A 24,227-nucleotide genomic window follows, 5' to 3' on the forward strand; every position below is an offset into this window, starting at 1 on the left:
AGCAACGACAAGGCTCAACCAGGCTTCGGCTTGGGGGAGCACCGAAGATCCCTGACCCTTGCTGTGGCCTTCTGGCTCGGAGGGACGGGGTTGATTTTTGGGGACCCTCTCCTCACGGAAGGGTCCACACGAATCCTAGCCTTTGCACTGTTTTTGGTGTGACTTCGGTCATGCATTTTTTGCGGTGCTTTGGAAAGCTTCATTAAATCAAAATCTGTTCTTATCAGTTTAATATCTGATACGTCCCCTATCTGGGGACCATATATTAAATGGATTTTTAGAACAGGGAGATGGAAAAAGAGCTTGCTCTGTCCACTCCACGCATTGACCTGGTATTGCAGTACCTCCAGGAACGGTGCACCCCTTCTTAACCCAGTTTCCAAAAGCAGAACTCAATTCACCTGATTCATATTAGCCCGATTTAATGAATTGGAAGAAAGCATACGTCTTCATATGCACCTCAATTTGGCCCATTCACTTTTCACACTTCCTCCTTTTGTTTTTTATCTTTCACACTTTTGACTTTCTTTATTCATCCAAATAGCAAACTCATCACCACTCAACCTGACCAACTCGGCTATGTCCCCGTGCTGCAGTTCTCTGTCTTATCTAGATCATTTGCAATTGAATGGAATAGATCCCTTTTGGACAAAGTGGATTCACCTGCTGCTGCAGTGACCACAGGTGTGATAACATCTAGAATTGGCATCTGGTGCGATCTCTCCGCTTCCACTCCAAAGAAAGTTACCTGTTTATTCCTATCATGCATTGGTTTTTGGGGTTTTCTTTGAGTAATGATGATCTCTTTAGTAGTCTGTTGGCGCCCTCTCCTGGAGGAATAGTTTGCTTGCTCTTGGACATTCTAAAAGAGAGGTCATGATAGACATTGAGCTTCTGAGCTCAATTGGGGACAGTCATGGGTGATGAATGTTTGCAACCTACTGCGAAGCCTCATACCGCAATATAAGGAACGTCAAATACTAAGAAAGGGCGGCCCATGAAAGAATTACTACTTTCAATAAGTACACTTAAACGGCTAATTGGGAATAGAAAAACTGTAAAAAGCCCTCTGAGAAAGCCCCCCTCTAACCTTTGATAGTAAGCTTTTCTGTAGTCTGCCTGTTGATGTATTTTCCGTTTGAACTGTGCACAACATGAAGAGACGGAACACTGGCGGCTTGTCACAATGCCCCCCGATGACATCACAATAGCGCTGCTGCCTAGAAAACAAGCTGCGCAGAAGAAGTTGTTCTTTGGGTGGGAGGGTGGGCTAGTGGAAGGAGGGGGCAATCTCTTTTTTTCCCGGGTGGTAGGGGGATGACAGGAGAAGGGAAGCGGGTGGTGAGAAAGGTACAGAGGGCAGGGTTTGGGGGCTGGGAAGGAAAGGGAAAAGATTAGGGTTTGGGGATGATGAAAGGGCTTTCTACGGGTAAGGATGGCAAAGGGTAGCAGTGACGGAAAGTCAGGCAACCTGTCCTGTCCGTCTTTTTGTATCGTGAATTGGAAAGACTGCAAGGGGGAGGGGAGTTGCTTGCGCCCTAAAGGAGGAGTTATTCAGATTCATTGCAGTGGGCGGCGGCTGCAAAACGCACCATTCTTCTTGTTTTGGCTCTGCAAAGCAGCCTTTTCAAGGGTTGGCTTGGGTGACAAAATGTCTTGTGTAGGCGTGGGTTTGTCTCCCTCTCGCTCTCTCTCCCTAAGATGTGTCCGGCATAGGCCAGGGTGCCACTCGAGGCCCAAACCAATTCTGGTTATCGCTTCTCGGCCTTTTGGCTAAGATCAAGTGTAGTGTTGTTCGAAGAGGTGGTTTAAGCTCCAGGCCACCTTAGTACAATGATACAATGCACACTGGAAGGTTGCGCTTGCTAGTACTCTGGGTGGATAGTATATTCATCTAGAGGAAAACATGGCCCTACCAGGATCGAGGCTATTAGACTGAGTAAGGGTGGGGGGCTATGGTACAACGTGCCCCAGGACTGACGACCCTGGAGTGAGTCTGAGCTTGCTGGCTTGGGACCCCGGCAAGCCTTGGGCTCTGTAGCACACCGTACCTTGCCTTTTCATACTTTTTGAGCATATTACCCTATCCCGGCCTTCTGGCTAGGAAGGGAAATTTTTATAATCCCGGTCGGAGGTCTGGTCAGCTTTGGGCTGAGAAACTAACACCCGGTTGGAGGTCTGGGTCAGCTTCGGCTGAGAAACCAACACCCGGTTGGAGGTCTGGGTCAGCTTCGGCTGAGAAACCAACACCCGGTTGGAGGTCCGGTTAGCCTTGGGCTGAGAAACCAACACCGGTTGACGGTCCGGGCAGTTTCGGCTGCGAAACCAACAACTAGTAGCTCTCTACTCCACTTGGGTAAGATGCCTGGGTGGACGCTGGGAGCAACGACAAGGCTCAACCAGGCTTCGGCTTGGGGGAGCACCGAAGATCCCTGACCCTTGCTGTGGCCTTCTGGCTCGGAGGGACGGGGTTGATTTTTGGGGACCCTCTCCTCACGGTGGGGTCCACACGAATCCTAGCCTTTGCACTGTTTTTGGTGTGACTTCGGTCATGCATTTTTTGTGGTGCTTTGGAAAGCTTCATTAAATCAAAAATCTGTTCTTATCAGTTTAATATCTGATACGTCCCCTATCTGGGGACCATATATTAAATGGATTTTTAGAACAGGGAGATGGAAAAAGAGCTTGCTCTGTCCACTCCACGCATTGACCTGGTATTGCAGTACCTCCAGGAACGGTGCACCCCTTCTTAACCCAGTTTCCAAAAGCAGAACTCAATTCACCTGATTCATATTAGCCCGATTTAATGAATTGGAAGAAAGCATACGTCTTCATATGCACCTCAATTTGGCCCATTCACTTTTCACACTTCCTCCTTTTGTTTTTTATCTTTCACACTTTTGACTTTCTTTATTCATCCAAATAGCAAACTCATCACCACTCAACCTGACCAACTCGGCTATGTCCCCGTGCTGCAGTTCTCTGTCTTATCTAGATCATTTGCAATTGAATGGAATAGATCCCTTTTGGACAAAGTGGATTCACCTGCTGCTGCAGTGACCACAGGTGTGATAACATCTAGAATTGGCATCTGGTGCGATCTCTCCGCTTCCACTCCAAAGAAAGTTACCTGTTTATTCCTATCATGCATTGGTTTTTGGGGTTTTCTTTGAGTAATGATGATCTCTTTAGTAGTCTGTTGGCGCCCTCTCCTGGAGGAATAGTTTGCTTGCTCTTGGACATTCTAAAAGAGAGGTCATGATAGACATTGAGCTTCTGAGCTCAATTGGGGACAGTCATGGGTGATGAATGTTTGCAACCTACTGCGAAGCCTCATACCGCAATATAAGGAACGTCAAATACTAAGAAAGGGCGGCCCATGAAAGAATTACTACTTTCAATAAGTACACTTAAACGGCTAATTGGGAATAGAAAAACTGTAAAAAGCCCTCTGAGAAAGCCCCCCTCTAACCTTTGATAGTAAGCTTTTCTGTAGTCTGCCTGTTGATGTATTTTCCGTTTGAACTGTGCACAACATGAAGAGACGGAACACTGGCGGCTTGTCACAATGCCCCCCGATGACATCACAATAGCGCTGCTGCCTAGAAAACAAGCTGCGCAGAAGAAGTTGTTCTTTGGGTGGGAGGGTGGGCTAGTGGAAGGAGGGGGCAATCTCTTTTTTTCCCGGGTGGTAGGGGGATGACAGGAGAAGGGAAGCGGGTGGTGAGAAAGGTACAGAGGGCAGGGTTTGGGGGCTGGGAAGGAAAGGGAAAAGATTAGGGTTTGGGGATGATGAAAGGGCTTTCTACGGGTAAGGATGGCAAAGGGTAGCAGTGACGGAAAGTCAGGCAACCTGTCCTGTCCGTCTTTTTGTATCGTGAATTGGAAAGACTGCAAGGGGGAGGGGAGTTGCTTGCGCCCTAAAGGAGGAGTTATTCAGATTCATTGCAGTGGGCGGCGGCTGCAAAACGCACCATTCTTCTTGTTTTGGCTCTGCAAAGCAGCCTTTTCAAGGGTTGGCTTGGGTGACAAAATGTCTTGTGTAGGCGTGGGTTTGTCTCCCTCTCGCTCTCTCTCCCTAAGATGTGTCCGGCATAGGCCAGGGTGCCACTCGAGGCCCAAACCAATTCTGGTTATCGCTTCTCGGCCTTTTGGCTAAGATCAAGTGTAGTGTTGTTCGAAGAGGTGGTTTAAGCTCCAGGCCACCTTAGTACAATGATACAATGCACACTGGAAGGTTGCGCTTGCTAGTACTCTGGGTGGATAGTATATTCATCTAGAGGAAAACATGGCCCTACCAGGATCGAGGCTATTAGACTGAGTAAGGGTGGGGGGCTATGGTACAACGTGCCCCAGGACTGACGACCCTGGAGTGAGTCTGAGCTTGCTGGCTTGGGACCCCGGCAAGCCTTGGGCTCTGTAGCACACCGTACCTTGCCTTTTCATACTTTTTGAGCATATTATCCTATCCCGGCCTTCTGGCTAGGAAGGGAAATTTTTATAATCCCGGTCGGAGGTCTGGTCAGCTTTGGGCTGAGAAACTAACACCCGGTTGGAGGTCTGGGTCAGCTTCGGCTGAGAAACCAACACCCGGTTGGAGGTCTGGGTCAGCTTCGGCTGAGAAACCAACACCCGGTTGGAGGTCCGGTTAGCCTTGGGCTGAGAAACCAACACCGGTTGACGGTCCGGGCAGTTTCGACTGCGAAACCAACAACTAGTAGCTCTCTACTCCACTTGGGTAAGATGCCTGGGTGGACGCTGGGAGCAACGACAAGGCTCAACCAGGCTTCGGCTTGGGGGAGCACCGAAGATCCCTGACCCTTGCTGTGGCCTTCTGGCTCGGAGGGACGGGGTTGATTTTTGGGGACCCTCTCCTCACGGTGGGGTCCACACGAATCCTAGCCTTTGCACTGTTTTTGGTGTGACTTCGGTCATGCATTTTTTGTGGTGCTTTGGAAAGCTTCATTAAATCAAATCTGTTCTTATCAGTTTAATATCTGATACGTCCCCTATCTGGGGACCATATATTAAATGGATTTTTAGAACAGGGAGATGGAAAAAGAGCTTGCTCTGTCCACTCCACGCATTGACCTGGTATTGCAGTACCTCCAGGAACGGTGCACCCCTTCTTAACCCAGTTTCCAAAAGCAGAACTCAATTCACCTGATTCATATTAGCCCGATTTAATGAATTGGAAGAAAGCATACGTCTTCATATGCACCTCAATTTGGCCCATTCACTTTTCACACTTCCTCCTTTTGTTTTTTATCTTTCACACTTTTGACTTTCTTTATTCATCCAAATAGCAAACTCATCACCACTCAACCTGACCAACTCGGCTATGTCCCCGTGCTGCAGTTCTCTGTCTTATCTAGATCATTTGCAATTGAATGGAATAGATCCCTTTTGGACAAAGTGGATTCACCTGCTGCTGCAGTGACCACAGGTGTGATAACATCTAGAATTGGCATCTGGTGCGATCTCTCCGCTTCCACTCCAAAGAAAGTTACCTGTTTATTCCTATCATGCATTGGTTTTTGGGGTTTTCTTTGAGTAATGATGATCTCTTTAGTAGTCTGTTGGCGCCCTCTCCTGGAGGAATAGTTTGCTTGCTCTTGGACATTCTAAAAGAGAGGTCATGATAGACATTGAGCTTCTGAGCTCAATTGGGGACAGTCATGGGTGATGAATGTTTGCAACCTACTGCGAAGCCTCATACCGCAATATAAGGAACGTCAAATACTAAGAAAGGGCGGCCCATGAAAGAATTACTACTTTCAATAAGTACACTTAAACGGCTAATTGGGAATAGAAAAACTGTAAAAAGCCCTCTGAGAAAGCCCCCCTCTAACCTTTGATAGTAAGCTTTTCTGTAGTCTGCCTGTTGATGTATTTTCCGTTTGAACTGTGCACAACATGAAGAGACGGAACACTGGCGGCTTGTCACAATGCCCCCCGATGACATCACAATAGCGCTGCTGCCTAGAAAACAAGCTGCGCAGAAGAAGTTGTTCTTTGGGTGGGAGGGTGGGCTAGTGGAAGGAGGGGGCAATCTCTTTTTTTCCCGGGTGGTAGGGGGATGACAGGAGAAGGGAAGCGGGTGGTGAGAAAGGTACAGAGGGCAGGGTTTGGGGGCTGGGAAGGAAAGGGAAAAGATTAGGGTTTGGGGATGATGAAAGGGCTTTCTACGGGTAAGGATGGCAAAGGGTAGCAGTGACGGAAAGTCAGGCAACCTGTCCTGTCCGTCTTTTTGTATCGTGAATTGGAAAGACTGCAAGGGGGAGGGGAGTTGCTTGCGCCCTAAAGGAGGAGTTATTCAGATTCATTGCAGTGGGCGGCGGCTGCAAAACGCACCATTCTTCTTGTTTTGGCTCTGCAAAGCAGCCTTTTCAAGGGTTGGCTTGGGTGACAAAATGTCTTGTGTAGGCGTGGGTTTGTCTCCCTCTCGCTCTCTCTCCCTAAGATGTGTCCGGCATAGGCCAGGGTGCCACTCGAGGCCCAAACCAATTCTGGTTATCGCTTCTCGGCCTTTTGGCTAAGATCAAGTGTAGTATCTGTTCTTATCAGTTTAATATCTGATACGTCCCCTATCTGGGGACCATATATTAAATGGATTTTTAGAACAGGGAGATGGAAAAAGAGCTTGCTCTGTCCACTCCACGCATTGACCTGGTATTGCAGTACCTCCAGGAACGGTGCACCCCTTCTTAACCCAGTTTCCAAAAGCAGAACTCAATTCACCTGATTCATATTAGCCCGATTTAATGAATTGGAAGAAAGCATACGTCTTCATATGCACCTCAATTTGGCCCATTCACTTTTCACACTTCCTCCTTTTGTTTTTTATCTTTCACACTTTTGACTTTCTTTATTCATCCAAATAGCAAACTCATCACCACTCAACCTGACCAACTCGGCTATGTCCCCGTGCTGCAGTTCTCTGTCTTATCTAGATCATTTGCAATTGAATGGAATAGATCCCTTTTGGACAAAGTGGATTCACCTGCTGCTGCAGTGACCACAGGTGTGATAACATCTAGAATTGGCATCTGGTGCGATCTCTCCGCTTCCACTCCAAAGAAAGTTACCTGTTTATTCCTATCATGCATTGGTTTTTGGGGTTTTCTTTGAGTAATGATGATCTCTTTAGTAGTCTGTTGGCGCCCTCTCCTGGAGGAATAGTTTGCTTGCTCTTGGACATTCTAAAAGAGAGGTCATGATAGACATTGAGCTTCTGAGCTCAATTGGGGACAGTCATGGGTGATGAATGTTTGCAACCTACTGCGAAGCCTCATACCGCAATATAAGGAACGTCAAATACTAAGAAAGGGCGGCCCATGAAAGAATTACTACTTTCAATAAGTACACTTAAACGGCTAATTGGGAATAGAAAAACTGTAAAAAGCCCTCTGAGAAAGCCCCCCTCTAACCTTTGATAGTAAGCTTTTCTGTAGTCTGCCTGTTGATGTATTTTCCGTTTGAACTGTGCACAACATGAAGAGACGGAACACTGGCGGCTTGTCACAATGCCCCCCGATGACATCACAATAGCGCTGCTGCCTAGAAAACAAGCTGCGCAGAAGAAGTTGTTCTTTGGGTGGGAGGGTGGGCTAGTGGAAGGAGGGGGCAATCTCTTTTTTTCCCGGGTGGTAGGGGGATGACAGGAGAAGGGAAGCGGGTGGTGAGAAAGGTACAGAGGGCAGGGTTTGGGGGCTGGGAAGGAAAGGGAAAAGATTAGGGTTTGGGGATGATGAAAGGGCTTTCTACGGGTAAGGATGGCAAAGGGTAGCAGTGACGGAAAGTCAGGCAACCTGTCCTGTCCGTCTTTTTGTATCGTGAATTGGAAAGACTGCAAGGGGGAGGGGAGTTGCTTGCGCCCTAAAGGAGGAGTTATTCAGATTCATTGCAGTGGGCGGCGGCTGCAAAACGCACCATTCTTCTTGTTTTGGCTCTGCAAAGCAGCCTTTTCAAGGGTTGGCTTGGGTGACAAAATGTCTTGTGTAGGCGTGGGTTTGTCTCCCTCTCGCTCTCTCTCCCTAAGATGTGTCCGGCATAGGCCAGGGTGCCACTCGAGGCCCAAACCAATTCTGGTTATCGCTTCTCGGCCTTTTGGCTAAGATCAAGTGTAGTATCTGTTCTTATCAGTTTAATATCTGATACGTCCCCTATCTGGGGACCATATATTAAATGGATTTTTAGAACAGGGAGATGGAAAAAGAGCTTGCTCTGTCCACTCCACGCATTGACCTGGTATTGCAGTACCTCCAGGAACGGTGCACCCCTTCTTAACCCAGTTTCCAAAAGCAGAACTCAATTCACCTGATTCATATTAGCCCGATTTAATGAATTGGAAGAAAGCATACGTCTTCATATGCACCTCAATTTGGCCCATTCACTTTTCACACTTCCTCCTTTTGTTTTTTATCTTTCACACTTTTGACTTTCTTTATTCATCCAAATAGCAAACTCATCACCACTCAACCTGACCAACTCGGCTATGTCCCCGTGCTGCAGTTCTCTGTCTTATCTAGATCATTTGCAATTGAATGGAATAGATCCCTTTTGGACAAAGTGGATTCACCTGCTGCTGCAGTGACCACAGGTGTGATAACATCTAGAATTGGCATCTGGTGCGATCTCTCCGCTTCCACTCCAAAGAAAGTTACCTGTTTATTCCTATCATGCATTGGTTTTTGGGGTTTTCTTTGAGTAATGATGATCTCTTTAGTAGTCTGTTGGCGCCCTCTCCTGGAGGAATAGTTTGCTTGCTCTTGGACATTCTAAAAGAGAGGTCATGATAGACATTGAGCTTCTGAGCTCAATTGGGGACAGTCATGGGTGATGAATGTTTGCAACCTACTGCGAAGCCTCATACCGCAATATAAGGAACGTCAAATACTAAGAAAGGGCGGCCCATGAAAGAATTACTACTTTCAATAAGTACACTTAAACGGCTAATTGGGAATAGAAAAACTGTAAAAAGCCCTCTGAGAAAGCCCCCCTCTAACCTTTGATAGTAAGCTTTTCTGTAGTCTGCCTGTTGATGTATTTTCCGTTTGAACTGTGCACAACATGAAGAGACGGAACACTGGCGGCTTGTCACAATGCCCCCCGATGACATCACAATAGCGCTGCTGCCTAGAAAACAAGCTGCGCAGAAGAAGTTGTTCTTTGGGTGGGAGGGTGGGCTAGTGGAAGGAGGGGGCAATCTCTTTTTTTCCCGGGTGGTAGGGGGATGACAGGAGAAGGGAAGCGGGTGGTGAGAAAGGTACAGAGGGCAGGGTTTGGGGGCTGGGAAGGAAAGGGAAAAGATTAGGGTTTGGGGATGATGAAAGGGCTTTCTACGGGTAAGGATGGCAAAGGGTAGCAGTGACGGAAAGTCAGGCAACCTGTCCTGTCCGTCTTTTTGTATCGTGAATTGGAAAGACTGCAAGGGGGAGGGGAGTTGCTTGCGCCCTAAAGGAGGAGTTATTCAGATTCATTGCAGTGGGCGGCGGCTGCAAAACGCACCATTCTTCTTGTTTTGGCTCTGCAAAGCAGCCTTTTCAAGGGTTGGCTTGGGTGACAAAATGTCTTGTGTAGGCGTGGGTTTGTCTCCCTCTCGCTCTCTCTCCCTAAGATGTGTCCGGCATAGGCCAGGGTGCCACTCGAGGCCCAAACCAATTCTGGTTATCGCTTCTCGGCCTTTTGGCTAAGATCAAGTGTAGTATCGTTCGAAAAGGTGGTTTAAGGCTCCTGCCACCTTAGTACAATGATGCAATGCACACTGGAAGGTTGCGCTTGTTAGTACTTTGGGAGGATAGTATATCCATCTAGAGGAAACCATGGCCCTACCAGGATCGAGGCTATTAGACTGAGTAAGTGTGGGGGCTATGGTGCAATGTGCCCCAGGATTGACGACCCTGGAGTGAGTCTGAGCTTGCTGGCTTGGGACCCCGGCGAGCCTTGGGCTCTGTAGCACACCGTACCTTGCCCTTTCATACTTTCTGAGCATATTGCTCTATCCCGGCCTTCTGGCTAGGAAGGGAAATTTTTATAATCATGGTCGGAGGTCCGTTCAGCTTTGGGCTGAGAAACCAACACCCGGTTGGAGGTCCGGGTCAGCTTTGGCTGAGAAACCAACACCCGGTTGGAGGTCCGGGTCAGCTTCGGCTGAGAAACCAACACCCGGTTGGAGGTCCGGGTCAGCTTCGGCTGAGAAACCAACACCCGGTTGGAGGTCCGGGTCAGCTTCGGCTGAGAAACCAACACCCGGTTGGAGGTCCGGTTAGCCTTGGGCTGAGAAACCAACACCGGTTGACGGTCCGGGCAGTTTCGGCTGCGAAACCAACAACTAGTAGCTCTCTACTCCACTTGGGTAAGATGCCTGGGTGGACGCTGGGAGCAACGACAAGGCTCAACCAGGCTTCGGCTTGGGGGAGCACCGAAGATCCCTGACCCTTGCTGTGGCCTTCTGGCTCGGAGGGACGGGGTTGATTTTTGGGGACCCTCTCCTCACGGAGGGGTCCACACGAATCCTAGCCTTTGCACTGTTTTTGGTGTGACTTCGGTCATGCATTTTTTGCGGTGCTTTGGAAAGCTTCATTAAATCAAAATCTGTTCTTATCAGTTTAATATCTGATACGTCCCCTATCTGGGGACCATATATTAAATGGATTTTTAGAACAGGGAGATGGAAAAAGAGCTTGCTCTGTCCACTCCACGCATTGACCTGGTATTGCAGTACCTCCAGGAACGGTGCACCCCTTCTTAACCCAGTTTCCAAAAGCAGAACTCAATTCACCTGATTCATATTAGCCCGATTTAATGAATTGGAAGAAAGCATACGTCTTCATATGCACCTCAATTTGGCCCATTCACTTTTCACACTTCCTCCTTTTGTTTTTTATCTTTCACACTTTTGACTTTCTTTATTCATCCAAATAGCAAACTCATCACCACTCAACCTGACCAACTCGGCTATGTCCCCGTGCTGCAGTTCTCTGTCTTATCTAGATCATTTGCAATTGAATGGAATAGATCCCTTTTGGACAAAGTGGATTCACCTGCTGCTGCAGTGACCACAGGTGTGATAACATCTAGAATTGGCATCTGGTGCGATCTCTCCGCTTCCACTCCAAAGAAAGTTACCTGTTTATTCCTATCATGCATTGGTTTTTGGGGTTTTCTTTGAGTAATGATGATCTCTTTAGTAGTCTGTTGGCGCCCTCTCCTGGAGGAATAGTTTGCTTGCTCTTGGACATTCTAAAAGAGAGGTCATGATAGACATTGAGCTTCTGAGCTCAATTGGGGACAGTCATGGGTGATGAATGTTTGCAACCTACTGCGAAGCCTCATACCGCAATATAAGGAACGTCAAATACTAAGAAAGGGCGGCCCATGAAAGAATTACTACTTTCAATAAGTACACTTAAACGGCTAATTGGGAATAGAAAAACTGTAAAAAGCCCTCTGAGAAAGCCCCCCTCTAACCTTTGATAGTAAGCTTTTCTGTAGTCTGCCTGTTGATGTATTTTCCGTTTGAACTGTGCACAACATGAAGAGACGGAACACTGGCGGCTTGTCACAATGCCCCCCGATGACATCACAATAGCGCTGCTGCCTAGAAAACAAGCTGCGCAGAAGAAGTTGTTCTTTGGGTGGGAGGGTGGGCTAGTGGAAGGAGGGGGCAATCTCTTTTTTTCCCGGGTGGTAGGGGGATGACAGGAGAAGGGAAGCGGGTGGTGAGAAAGGTACAGAGGGCAGGGTTTGGGGGCTGGGAAGGAAAGGGAAAAGATTAGGGTTTGGGGATGATGAAAGGGCTTTCTACGGGTAAGGATGGCAAAGGGTAGCAGTGACGGAAAGTCAGGCAACCTGTCCTGTCCGTCTTTTTGTATCGTGAATTGGAAAGACTGCAAGGGGGAGGGGAGTTGCTTGCGCCCTAAAGGAGGAGTTATTCAGATTCATTGCAGTGGGCGGCGGCTGCAAAACGCACCATTCTTCTTGTTTTGGCTCTGCAAAGCAGCCTTTTCAAGGGTTGGCTTGGGTGACAAAATGTCTTGTGTAGGCGTGGGTTTGTCTCCCTCTCGCTCTCTCTCCCTAAGATGTGTCCGGCATAGGCCAGGGTGCCACTCGAGGCCCAAACCAATTCTGGTTATCGCTTCTCGGCCTTTTGGCTAAGATCAAGTGTAGTATCTGTTCTCAATCCACCCCAGGAAGAGGAGGATGGCCTCCTCCCAGAACCGGACGTGTTGGAGCAGATGGTGGAGTCCCTTGTGGCCGAAGAAGAAATGGAGGAGTCGGAAGCCACGGAGGCACCATCCCTGCTCGATCAGCTAGAAGAAGAGGGTCTGCTGGAGATACCCTTACCAGCAGGTGCCAAAGAGGAAGAACCGCCCGACCGGAGTGGTAACTAAGGCACACCGCCTGCGCTAACTTTCTCTTTCCTCCAATGACTGCTAACATTAACACCTTTTCCATTAATGTTAGGAGCATCAGAGACAAGTTCCGACGCCAGACAATTTTTGCGTTCCTTAACACTCAGTCTAGTGATGTATTTTTCCTGCAGGAATGCTCCCTTCCCTCCTCTAGGTCCTTCAACCATCTGGCCAGGGAGTGGACCCATGGCCCATCCTACTGGTCCGGCGGAGGCGACTGTAGGTCCGCGGGGGTCGCCGTGCTGATCAGGGGAAGCGCCTTCACATTGGACTCTGTTCAGGAAATCGTCTGCGGCAGGTTACTGCTCGTGGATGGCACCTGGGCGGGAGAACCTGTCAGGTTCATCAATGTGTACGCTTCTCCTGTGAAGAGCGATCGACTGGAGCTCCTCCAAGCCCTGCGCCCTCAGCTCGCTACCGCCAGGACGGTAGTGATGGCCGGGGATTTCAACTGCCCGATTGAGGAGGATGGACGCAGTTCTGGAACGGCTGCCAAGTTGGACGTCACATCCAAACTGCTCATTGAGATGGTGACCGAAGCCTCTCTTGTGGACGTTGTTGGCTCCATCGGACACGGATCCGTGAACTATTCATGGTGCCGATCCGATGGCTCGCTGCGTTCCAGGATTGACTTTGTGTTTACCTCTCGGGCGGTTGGGCGGAGTGGGCACTCGATGGTCCCCTGCTTCTTCTCTGACCACAGAGCCATTCACTTTCAAGGTGTGCTGGGCCATGGCTTCCCCATTGGCCCGGGCTCCTGGAAGCTGAACTGCTCTCTGCTGGAAAAGGGTGAGATTCTGGAGGAGCTTAGAGCTGCCTACTCCACGTGGCGGGCCTACAAGGCGGGCTTCCAGTCTGTTTCTGACTGGTGGGAATACGTTAAACTCGAGTTCCGTTTCTTCTTTCAGGCAAAGAGTCAACAACAGGCGGGTCTGAAGAGGAGGGACTTCAGGAGACTCCAGCGTGAGCTGCGTTCCCTGCAGGACCTTCTTCGATGCGGCTGGGACGTGAGAGAGGAGCTGGAGGAGACTAAGAGGAGCCTGAAAAGGCACTTCGAGGAGGAGTCCGAGCGAATTGTCTTCCGTTCCAAAGTGGAGAACCTGGAGAAGGGTGAGAAATGTAACTCGTTCTTTTTCAGGAAACTCCACGCCGGTCACACGCCCATGAATGAACTACGAGACGAGAGTGGCAGCATGCGACGCGGGAAAGAGAACGTGATGAAGGTCGTCAGCGACTTCTACAGCGAACTCTACGCCCGCAAGACTACTGACCCCGAGGCCGCCGATAAGTTCCTGTCAGGTATCACTAACCATCTTGACCCTGCAGACGCGGCGGCCATGGATGTTCCTCTGACGGTGGACGAGCTGCTCTCGGCCGCCAAATCCTTTAGTTCTGGCAGGACACCAGGCAGTGACGGCCTCCCAGCAGAGCTCTATGTAGCGCTGGGAGACCTAATCTGTCCGGACCTGTTAGGGCTGTATGAGGAGATGGTGGTGGAGGGCAGAATGCCTCCATCTCTGAGGGAAGGAATGGTCACGATCCTGTACAAGCGTAAAGGAGAGAGGTGCGACCTGAAGAATTGGCGTCCCATCACCCTTCTGAACGTCGACTACAAGATCCTGGCCAAGACGATGGCAACGAGATTGAAGACTGTTATCGGACGGATCATCCACCCGGATCAGACCTGCGGCATCCCCGGACGTCGCATCGCAGACAGCCTGGCTCTCATGCGGGACACGGTCGAGTACATCAAAGCCCGCCGGGTGCACGCAGCCCTGATCTCGTTGGATCAGGAAAAGGCCTTCGACCGTGTTTCCCATGAGTTCCTGGGCAAAGCTCTGCACAGGTTAGGTTTGGGTAACATGTTTTGCTTGTATGTCCAACTAATGTATTTTGATATTCACAGCTCGGTGTTGGTAAACGGCTGGAAGACTGACCCCTTCCCGGTCCTCTCAGGGGTCAGACAAGGCTGTCCTCTGTCACCTCTTCTTTTTGTTTGTGTTATAGAACTCTTTGCAGAGGCTATCCGGCGGAATGGAGAGATCAGAGGGATCACCGCACCAGGACCAGAACGCTTCGAGGTCAAGTGCTCGCTCTACATGGACGACGTGACCGTCTTCTGCGCGGACCGGCGCTCAGTCGACACCCTCGTCCAGACCTGTGAGACCTTCGGACGGGCTTCGGGAGCCAAAGTCAACTGCGGGAAGTCGGAAGCCATGCTCTTCGGGGACTGGCAGCCGGCCTCTTCCGCCCCCTTCCCTTTCAGCATCCAGCCGGATTTCATCAAGGTTCTTGGAGTCTGGTTCGGGAAGGAAGGAGCAGCCCTCAAGTCCTGGGAGGAACGCTTGACCAAGATCACCCAACGGATCGGTCTGTGGAGCCTCAGACGCCTCACCTGTGAGGGCAAAGCACTGGTCCTGCGTAACGAGGTACTGCCCGTGCTGCAGTACACGGCCCAGGCCTGGCCCCCCCTTGCCACCGTGTGCAGGGCCATTACCAGGACGGTGTTTCGTTTTGTCTGGGGATCCAAGATGGACAGAGTAAAGCGGAGCATCATGTACAAGGATCCTCGCAAGGGTGGGAAGGGCGTACCCGATATCCCCACCCTCCTGCGATCCTCCTTCGTATGTGACTGCGTTCGCCGAACTCTGCGAGTCAAGAGAGGTTCCGCGGGTGGGTCCATGTCTCGCTTCTTCCTGCTCCCCCTTTGGAGACGGTTAGGCTGGGACAAGTGGGACAGCTCCTTCCCCTACAACTGGACGGCGCCATGGTTCTACGGAGACGTGGTTCGGTTTGTGAGGGAACACCAACTGGAGGGACTCAAGCCTGATTTGTGGAAGCCAAAGACTATCCACAAACTCATCAGAGCCAAGGACGAAATGGAGAACATTCCAGGACTTCATCACGACACACTGGAGACTGTTTGGACAAACGTGTCATCGGCTGGATTGACCAACGGGCACAAGGACTTGTCATGGATGGCGATACAGGGCGGACTGCCCGTCCGGTCATTCATGCATGCCCGGAACCTGTGCAAAACCCGGTACTGCCCAAGGTGCCCCTTCGTGGAGGAAACATCGCTGCACGCCTTTTGGGACTGCCGTTTCGCACAGCGCCTGTTGGTTGCCCTGGAGGATGACCTGAGGAACTCCGTCCCCAGAGGGAGCCTATCGTACCATTCCGTACTTTATGGACTCTTCCCTGGGACTCACACCGTTGGAGCCATCCAGGAGGCTTGGCGCCTTATGAACTGCTTTAAGGACGCTATTTGGGTCGCCAGGAACCGGCTCATCTTGAAGAGGGAGAGGATGTCTATCCAGGATTGCCGCAGGCTGATCCACAGCCTGCTCAGAGACTATTCCATCATGGACAGTCCGGACGACAGCGCCGAGGAGGAGGTTTAGACCTCTTCCATGCCCCCTCCCTCCTTTTCCCGTTATGTGCGTCTTTCAATAAAGCTTCGGGCCTGTGATTTCCCCACCCTATCCCCCTTTTCCCCTACCCCCATCCCCCAATCGCCGGTTCGTCGATATTTATTGTCTAACTTTTTCTTTCAGCTTGAGTGTTATGGATAAGCATAGGAGCGTGATGTATAGTTTAGTGCGTCGTACTCTATGGCTATGTAAGAAGGATTGTATATTTCTGTGTGTACGGGGCTGCGGCACTGTACACGGTTTGTTACCTTTTTGTGAGTAGTGCATGATAATAAAGATGCTGTTAAATCAAAAAATCTGTTCTTATCAGTTTAATATCTGATACGTCCCCTATCTGGGGACCATATATTAAATGGATTTTTAGAACAGGGAGATGGAAAAAGAGCTTGCTCTGTCCACTCCACGCATTGACCTGGTATTGCAGTACCTCCAGGAACGGTGCACCCCTTCTTAACCCAGTTTCCAAAAGCAGAACTCAATTCACCTGATTCATATTAGCCCGATTTAATGAATTGGAAGAAAGCATACGTCTTCATATGCACCTCAATTTGGCCCATTCACTTTTCACACTTCCTCCTTTTGTTTTTTATCTTTCACACTTTTGACTTTCTTTATTCATCCAAATAGCAAACTCATCACCACTCAACCTGACCAACTCGGCTATGTCCCCGTGCTGCAGTTCTCTGTCTTATCTAGATCATTTGCAATTGAATGGAATAGATCCCTTTTGGACAAAGTGGATTCACCTGCTGCTGCAGTGACCACAGGTGTGATAACATCTAGAATTGGCATCTGGTGCGATCTCTCCGCTTCCACTCCAAAGAAAGTTACCTGTTTATTCCTATCATGCATTGGTTTTTGGGGTTTTCTTTGAGTAATGATGATCTCTTTAGTAGTCTGTTGGCGCCCTCTCCTGGAGGAATAGTTTGCTTGCTCTTGGACATTCTAAAAGAGAGGTCATGATAGACATTGAGCTTCTGAGCTCAATTGGGGACAGTCATGGGTGATGAATGTTTGCAACCTACTGCGAAGCCTCATACCGCAATATAAGGAACGTCAAATACTAAGAAAGGGCGGCCCATGAAAGAATTACTACTTTCAATAAGTACACTTAAACGGCTAATTGGGAATAGAAAAACTGTAAAAAGCCCTCTGAGAAAGCCCCCCTCTAACCTTTGATAGTAAGCTTTTCTGTAGTCTGCCTGTTGATGTATTTTCCGTTTGAACTGTGCACAACATGAAGAGACGGAACACTGGCGGCTTGTCACAATGCCCCCCGATGACATCACAATAGCGCTGCTGCCTAGAAAACAAGCTGCGCAGAAGAAGTTGTTCTTTGGGTGGGAGGGTGGGCTAGTGGAAGGAGGGGGCAATCTCTTTTTTTCCCGGGTGGTAGGGGGATGACAGGAGAAGGGAAGCGGGTGGTGAGAAAGGTACAGAGGGCAGGGTTTGGGGGCTGGGAAGGAAAGGGAAAAGATTAGGGTTTGGGGATGATGAAAGGGCTTTCTACGGGTAAGGATGGCAAAGGGTAGCAGTGACGGAAAGTCAGGCAACCTGTCCTGTCCGTCTTTTTGTATCGTGAATTGGAAAGACTGCAAGGGGGAGGGGAGTTGCTTGCGCCCTAAAGGAGGAGTTATTCAGATTCATTGCAGTGGGCGGCGGCTGCAAAACGCACCATTCTTCTTGTTTTGGCTCTGCAAAGCAGCCTTTTCAAGGGTTGGCTTGGGTGACAAAATGTCTTGTGTAGGCGTGGGTTTGTCTCCCTCTCGCTCTCTCTCCCTAAGATGTGTCCGGCATAGGCCAGGGTGCCACTCGAGGCCCAAACCAATTCTGGTTATCGCTTCTCGGCCTTTTGGCTAAGATCAAGTGTAGTATCTGTTCTTATCAGTTTAATATCTGATACGTCCCCTATCTGGGGACCATATATTAAATGGATTTTTAGAACAGGGAGATGGAAAAAGAGCTTGCTCTGTCCACTCCACGCATTGACCTGGTATTGCAGTACCTCCAGGAACGGTGCACCCCTTCTTAACCCAGTTTCCAAAAGCAGAACTCAATTCACCTGATTCATATTAGCCCGATTTAATGAATTGGAAGAAAGCATACGTCTTCATATGCACCTCAATTTGGCCCATTCACTTTTCACACTTCCTCCTTTTGTTTTTTATCTTTCACACTTTTGACTTTCTTTATTCATCCAAATAGCAAACTCATCACCACTCAACCTGACCAACTCGGCTATGTCCCCGTGCTGCAGTTCTCTGTCTTATCTAGATCATTTGCAATTGAATGGAATAGATCCCTTTTGGACAAAGTGGATTCACCTGCTGCTGCAGTGACCACAGGTGTGATAACATCTAGAATTGGCATCTGGTGCGATCTCTCCGCTTCCACTCCAAAGAAAGTTACCTGTTTATTCCTATCATGCATTGGTTTTTGGGGTTTTCTTTGAGTAATGATGATCTCTTTAGTAGTCTGTTGGCGCCCTCTCCTGGAGGAATAGTTTGCTTGCTCTTGGACATTCTAAAAGAGAGGTCATGATAGACATTGAGCTTCTGAGCTCAATTGGGGACAGTCATGGGTGATGAATGTTTGCAACCTACTGCGAAGCCTCATACCGCAATATAAGGAACGTCAAATACTAAGAAAGGGCGGCCCATGAAAGAATTACTACTTTCAATAAGTACACTTAAACGGCTAATTGGGAATAGAAAAACTGTAAAAAGCCCTCTGAGAAAGCCCCCCTCTAACCTTTGATAGTAAGCTTTTCTGTAGTCTGCCTGTTGATGTATTTTCCGTTTGAACTGTGCACAACATGAAGAGACGGAACACTGGCGGCTTGTCACAATGCCCCCCGATGACATCACAATAGCGCTGCTGCCTAGAAAACAAGCTGCGCAGAAGAAGTTGTTCTTTGGGTGGGAGGGTGGGCTAGTGGAAGGAGGGGGCAATCTCTTTTTTTCCCGGGTGGTAGGGGGATGACAGGAGAAGGGAAGCGGGTGGTGAGAAAGGTACAGAGGGCAGGGTTTGGGGGCTGGGAAGGAAAGGGAAAAGATTAGGGTTTGGGGATGATGAAAGGGCTTTCTACGGGTAAGGATGGCAAAGGGTAGCAGTGACGGAAAGTCAGGCAACCTGTCCTGTCCGTCTTTTTGTATCGTGAATTGGAAAGACTGCAAGGGGGAGGGGAGTTGCTTGCGCCCTAAAGGAGGAGTTATTCAGATTCATTGCAGTGGGCGGCGGCTGCAAAACGCACCATTCTTCTTGTTTTGGCTCTGCAAAGCAGCCTTTTCAAGGGTTGGCTTGGGTGACAAAATGTCTTGTGTAGGCGTGGGTTTGTCTCCCTCTCGCTCTCTCTCCCTAAGATGTGTCCGGCATAGGCCAGGGTGCCACTCGAGGCCCAAACCAATTCTGGTTATCGCTTCTCGGCCTTTTGGCTAAGATCAAGTGTAGTATCTGTTCTTATCAGTTTAATATCTGATACGTCCCCTATCTGGGGACCATATATTAAATGGATTTTTAGAACAGGGAGATGGAAAAAGAGCTTGCTCTGTCCACTCCACGCATTGACCTGGTATTGCAGTACCTCCAGGAACGGTGCACCCCTTCTTAACCCAGTTTCCAAAAGCAGAACTCAATTCACCTGATTCATATTAGCCCGATTTAATGAATTGGAAGAAAGCATACGTCTTCATATGCACCTCAATTTGGCCCATTCACTTTTCACACTTCCTCCTTTTGTTTTTTATCTTTCACACTTTTGACTTTCTTTATTCATCCAAATAGCAAACTCATCACCACTCAACCTGACCAACTCGGCTATGTCCCCGTGCTGCAGTTCTCTGTCTTATCTAGATCATTTGCAATTGAATGGAATAGATCCCTTTTGGACAAAGTGGATTCACCTGCTGCTGCAGTGACCACAGGTGTGATAACATCTAGAATTGGCATCTGGTGCGATCTCTCCGCTTCCACTCCAAAGAAAGTTACCTGTTTATTCCTATCATGCATTGGTTTTTGGGGTTTTCTTTGAGTAATGATGATCTCTTTAGTAGTCTGTTGGCGCCCTCTCCTGGAGGAATAGTTTGCTTGCTCTTGGACATTCTAAAAGAGAGGTCATGATAGACATTGAGCTTCTGAGCTCAATTGGGGACAGTCATGGGTGATGAATGTTTGCAACCTACTGCGAAGCCTCATACCGCAATATAAGGAACGTCAAATACTAAGAAAGGGCGGCCCATGAAAGAATTACTACTTTCAATAAGTACACTTAAACGGCTAATTGGGAATAGAAAAACTGTAAAAAGCCCTCTGAGAAAGCCCCCCTCTAACCTTTGATAGTAAGCTTTTCTGTAGTCTGCCTGTTGATGTATTTTCCGTTTGAACTGTGCACAACATGAAGAGACGGAACACTGGCGGCTTGTCACAATGCCCCCCGATGACATCACAATAGCGCTGCTGCCTAGAAAACAAGCTGCGCAGAAGAAGTTGTTCTTTGGGTGGGAGGGTGGGCTAGTGGAAGGAGGGGGCAATCTCTTTTTTTCCCGGGTGGTAGGGGGATGACAGGAGAAGGGAAGCGGGTGGTGAGAAAGGTACAGAGGGCAGGGTTTGGGGGCTGGGAAGGAAAGGGAAAAGATTAGGGTTTGGGGATGATGAAAGGGCTTTCTACGGGTAAGGATGGCAAAGGGTAGCAGTGACGGAAAGTCAGGCAACCTGTCCTGTCCGTCTTTTTGTATCGTGAATTGGAAAGACTGCAAGGGGGAGGGGAGTTGCTTGCGCCCTAAAGGAGGAGTTATTCAGATTCATTGCAGTGGGCGGCGGCTGCAAAACGCACCATTCTTCTTGTTTTGGCTCTGCAAAGCAGCCTTTTCAAGGGTTGGCTTGGGTGACAAAATGTCTTGTGTAGGCGTGGGTTTGTCTCCCTCTCGCTCTCTCTCCCTAAGATGTGTCCGGCATAGGCCAGGGTGCCACTCGAGGCCCAAACCAATTCTGGTTATCGCTTCTCGGCCTTTTGGCTAAGATCAAGTGTAGTATCTGTTCTTATCAGTTTAATATCTGATACGTCCCCTATCTGGGGACCATATATTAAATGGATTTTTAGAACAGGGAGATGGAAAAAGAGCTTGCTCTGTCCACTCCACGCATTGACCTGGTATTGCAGTACCTCCAGGAACGGTGCACCCCTTCTTAACCCAGTTTCCAAAAGCAGAACTCAATTCACCTGATTCATATTAGCCCGATTTAATGAATTGGAAGAAAGCATACGTCTTCATATGCACCTCAATTTGGCCCATTCACTTTTCACACTTCCTCCTTTTGTTTTTTATCTTTCACACTTTTGACTTTCTTTATTCATCCAAATAGCAAACTCATCACCACTCAACCTGACCAACTCGGCTATGTCCCCGTGCTGCAGTTCTCTGTCTTATCTAGATCATTTGCAATTGAATGGAATAGATCCCTTTTGGACAAAGTGGATTCACCTGCTGCTGCAGTGACCACAGGTGTGATAACATCTAGAATTGGCATCTGGTGCGATCTCTCCGCTTCCACTCCAAAGAAAGTTACCTGTTTATTCCTATCATGCATTGGTTTTTGGGGTTTTCTTTGAGTAATGATGATCTCTTTAGTAGTCTGTTGGCGCCCTCTCCTGGAGGAATAGTTTGCTTGCTCTTGGACATTCTAAAAGAGAGGTCATGATAGACATTGAGCTTCTGAGCTCAATTGGGGACAGTCATGGGTGATGAATGTTTGCAACCTACTGCGAAGCCTCATACCGCAATATAAGGAACGTCAAATACTAAGAAAGGGCGGCCCATGAAAGAATTACTACTTTCAATAAGTACACTTAAACGGCTAATTGGGAATAGAAAAACTGTAAAAAGCCCTCTGAGAAAGCCCCCCTCTAACCTTTGATAGTAAGCTTTTCTGTAGTCTGCCTGTTGATGTATTTTCCGTTTGAACTGTGCACAACATGAAGAGACGGAACACTGGCGGCTTGTCACAATGCCCCCCGATGACATCACAATAGCGCTGCTGCCTAGAAAACAAGCTGCGCAGAAGAAGTTGTTCTTTGGGTGGGAGGGTGGGCTAGTGGAAGGAGGGGGCAATCTCTTTTTTTCCCGGGTGGTAGGGGGATGACAGGAGAAGGGAAGCGGGTGGTGAGAAAGGTACAGAGGGCAGGGTTTGGGGGCTGGGAAGGAAAGGGAAAAGATTAGGGTTTGGGGATGATGAAAGGGCTTTCTACGGGTAAGGATGGCAAAGGGTAGCAGTGACGGAAAGTCAGGCAACCTGTCCTGTCCGTCTTTTTGTATCGTGAATTGGAAAGACTGCAAGGGGGAGGGGAGTTGCTTGCGCCCTAAAGGAGGAGTTATTCAGATTCATTGCAGTGGGCGGCGGCTGCAAAACGCACCATTCTTCTTGTTTTGGCTCTGCAAAGCAGCCTTTTCAAGGGTTGGCTTGGGTGACAAAATGTCTTGTGTAGGCGTGGGTTTGTCTCCCTCTCGCTCTCTCTCCCTAAGATGTGTCCGGCATAGGCCAGGGTGCCACTCGAGGCCCAAACCAATTCTGGTTATCGCTTCTCGGCCTTTTGGCTAAGATCAAGTGTAGTATCTGTTCTTATCAGAACAAACTGAGCTAGCTACACTTGACGAGATACGATCAGGGAGACGAGCTCCAAAGCCCAGCCGAGACCGGAAGAGGGAGATCGGACGGAAGAAGAGCTTGGCAGAAAGAAGCAAGAAGACGAAGGCTCGGAGAAGACTTGGGGAGACCAGAGGAACTTCGAGGAGGAACACAGCGGGAGAAGACACCCGGAGAAGAATCCAAGATCCAGCTCCGGGAACTCAAGCAGGAACCAGCCATGGCAAGCAAGCCAGAGAAGGCAGCCAGGAAGGCTCAGGACCCAGGGACCTCCAGGAAGGCTCATCCAGAGGCTTCTTCGGCCCAAGAGGCCCCTACCTCCGACGCCAGCCAGCCGGAGGGAGCCCGGACGCCGCCTGAAAAGGCTCCAACCCTGGAGCCTTGGATGCGGCAGACGGTCGCCCTGAAGCTAAAGGCGGTGGATGGTAGGTTGCCGGACATGTCCAGCGACGTGTTCTGCAAGAAGATGATTCTGGATCAGGGCTTCTCCAGGGCGGAAACCCTGAGTGTCCAGACCTTCATGACTGGCATTTTTCTGGTAACCTTTGCCACGGTGAATGCCTGCAGGAGATACTGGGAGGCGATGAACGCAGCGATGCCGGACTCCCCTTTTCATTCCTTTTTAGGATCCTGTCCTATACAGAGGGATGAAAAGAGGATCACGGTCTCCATGCGGAACCCGCACACCCCAGGAAGAGACATCTCCACGTTCCTGGGACGTCTCTGCACAGTGGTGAGGGAGCCATCCCACATCCTTAACGGCAACGGATTCTGGACGGGTAAGTGGTCAGTAACCGTTCGACTCTACAGGGAACCAGCATCCGAGGATGGTCTCCAGCACCTGCCCCCGACATTCTCTCTGGGAAACTCCTTTGGTCTCATCTACTACCCGGACATGCCACACAACTGCAGGAAATGTGGCGGGAAAGGGCATTCGATGAAGACCTGCAAGGAGGACGCCTGCAGGGTTTGCCGGGTGACAGGACACAGCTCCAAGGACTGCCCAAAGAAGAAGACTTGCAACCTATGTGGACAGGCGGACCACCTTTACAAGGACTGCCCACAGCGGGAGAAATCCTGGGCAAGGGTTGCCGCGGCGACCCAGTATCGGGTAGTCACAGCTTCGTCGACCAAGGCAGCTACGACCAAGGCCACAGAGGCCAAGGACAAGGCGGCCAAGAACCCGGCGACCGTGGCTCCAGCCGATGCCCCAGCAGCCACGGAGTCCAGGGAAAAGAAGGGTAAGAAAACTGTTGCCCCCTCCCTGGTCCCCCCCCCTGTCACCCCTGTCCAAACCCCTCCCCCCCCGGCCAACCCTACTGAGGATTCCACTACCTCCACCTCATTTCCCTACTCCTCAGTTGGTCTCCTCACCCCCCCCCCAAAGCCCACTCTCCCTCCCCAGACCATGAGAGCAGAGGGCCTCAGCACTCTTGCACTTTTCACCGAGGAGGATTTTCCAGCTCTTGTCTCCTCAGGTACAGGCCAAAGGAAAAGGAAGGTGGAAGATAGTCCTGTCGCAGAACCTTCCAAGCTGTTCATTGTGGACCCCAATCCACCCCAGGAAGAGGAGGATGGCCTCCTCCCAGAACCGGACGTGTTGGAGCAGATGGTGGAGTCCCTTGTGGCCGAAGAAGAAATGGAGGAGTCGGAAGCCACTGAGGCACCATCCCTGCTTGATCAGCTAGCAGAAGAGGGTCTGCTGGAGATACCCTTACCAGCAGGTGCCAAAGAGGAA

At 49.5% G+C, this 24,227-nt stretch overlaps 9 non-coding genes and 4 pseudogenes across 9 annotated transcripts; all 13 read left to right on the forward strand.

Moving 5' to 3' along the window:
• Positions 1 to 170: 170 nt before the first annotated feature.
• LOC142287955 (U2 spliceosomal RNA) lies at positions 171 to 366 on the forward strand. The gene has a single exon (XR_012748839.1). It is a non-coding gene; the product is annotated as a U2 spliceosomal RNA (small nuclear RNA).
• Positions 367 to 2,555: 2,189 nt separating this feature from the next.
• On the forward strand, positions 2,556 to 2,748 carry LOC142287946 (U2 spliceosomal RNA). Its single transcript, XR_012748832.1, has one exon. It is a non-coding gene; the product is annotated as a U2 spliceosomal RNA (small nuclear RNA).
• Positions 2,749 to 4,933: 2,185 nt separating this feature from the next.
• Positions 4,934 to 5,128, forward strand: LOC142287959 (U2 spliceosomal RNA). Its single transcript, XR_012748843.1, has one exon. It is a non-coding gene; the product is annotated as a U2 spliceosomal RNA (small nuclear RNA).
• Positions 5,129 to 6,515: 1,387 nt separating this feature from the next.
• LOC142287927 (U2 spliceosomal RNA) lies at positions 6,516 to 6,706 on the forward strand. Its single transcript, XR_012748818.1, has one exon. It is a non-coding gene; the product is annotated as a U2 spliceosomal RNA (small nuclear RNA).
• Positions 6,707 to 8,093: 1,387 nt separating this feature from the next.
• On the forward strand, positions 8,094 to 8,284 carry LOC142287928 (U2 spliceosomal RNA). Its single transcript, XR_012748819.1, has one exon. It is a non-coding gene; the product is annotated as a U2 spliceosomal RNA (small nuclear RNA).
• Positions 8,285 to 9,671: 1,387 nt separating this feature from the next.
• LOC142287970 (U2 spliceosomal RNA) lies at positions 9,672 to 9,813 on the forward strand (annotated as a pseudogene).
• Positions 9,814 to 10,552: 739 nt separating this feature from the next.
• Positions 10,553 to 10,748, forward strand: LOC142287957 (U2 spliceosomal RNA). The gene has a single exon (XR_012748841.1). It is a non-coding gene; the product is annotated as a U2 spliceosomal RNA (small nuclear RNA).
• Positions 10,749 to 12,135: 1,387 nt separating this feature from the next.
• Positions 12,136 to 12,232, forward strand: LOC142287966 (U2 spliceosomal RNA; annotated as a pseudogene).
• Positions 12,233 to 16,094: 3,862 nt separating this feature from the next.
• Positions 16,095 to 16,299, forward strand: LOC142287940 (U2 spliceosomal RNA; annotated as a pseudogene).
• A 1,387-nt stretch (positions 16,300 to 17,686) lies between these two features.
• LOC142287929 (U2 spliceosomal RNA) lies at positions 17,687 to 17,877 on the forward strand. Its single transcript, XR_012748820.1, has one exon. It is a non-coding gene; the product is annotated as a U2 spliceosomal RNA (small nuclear RNA).
• Positions 17,878 to 19,264: 1,387 nt separating this feature from the next.
• Positions 19,265 to 19,455, forward strand: LOC142287930 (U2 spliceosomal RNA). The gene has a single exon (XR_012748821.1). It is a non-coding gene; the product is annotated as a U2 spliceosomal RNA (small nuclear RNA).
• A 1,387-nt stretch (positions 19,456 to 20,842) lies between these two features.
• On the forward strand, positions 20,843 to 21,033 carry LOC142287931 (U2 spliceosomal RNA). The gene has a single exon (XR_012748822.1). It is a non-coding gene; the product is annotated as a U2 spliceosomal RNA (small nuclear RNA).
• A 1,387-nt stretch (positions 21,034 to 22,420) lies between these two features.
• On the forward strand, positions 22,421 to 22,525 carry LOC142287962 (U2 spliceosomal RNA; annotated as a pseudogene).
• Positions 22,526 to 24,227: the final 1,702 nt, after the last annotated feature.

Source organism: Anomaloglossus baeobatrachus, unplaced genomic scaffold (assembly GCF_048569485.1).
Source record: "Anomaloglossus baeobatrachus isolate aAnoBae1 unplaced genomic scaffold, aAnoBae1.hap1 Scaffold_764, whole genome shotgun sequence".
Taxonomy (NCBI): Eukaryota; Metazoa; Chordata; class Amphibia; order Anura; family Aromobatidae; genus Anomaloglossus; species Anomaloglossus baeobatrachus.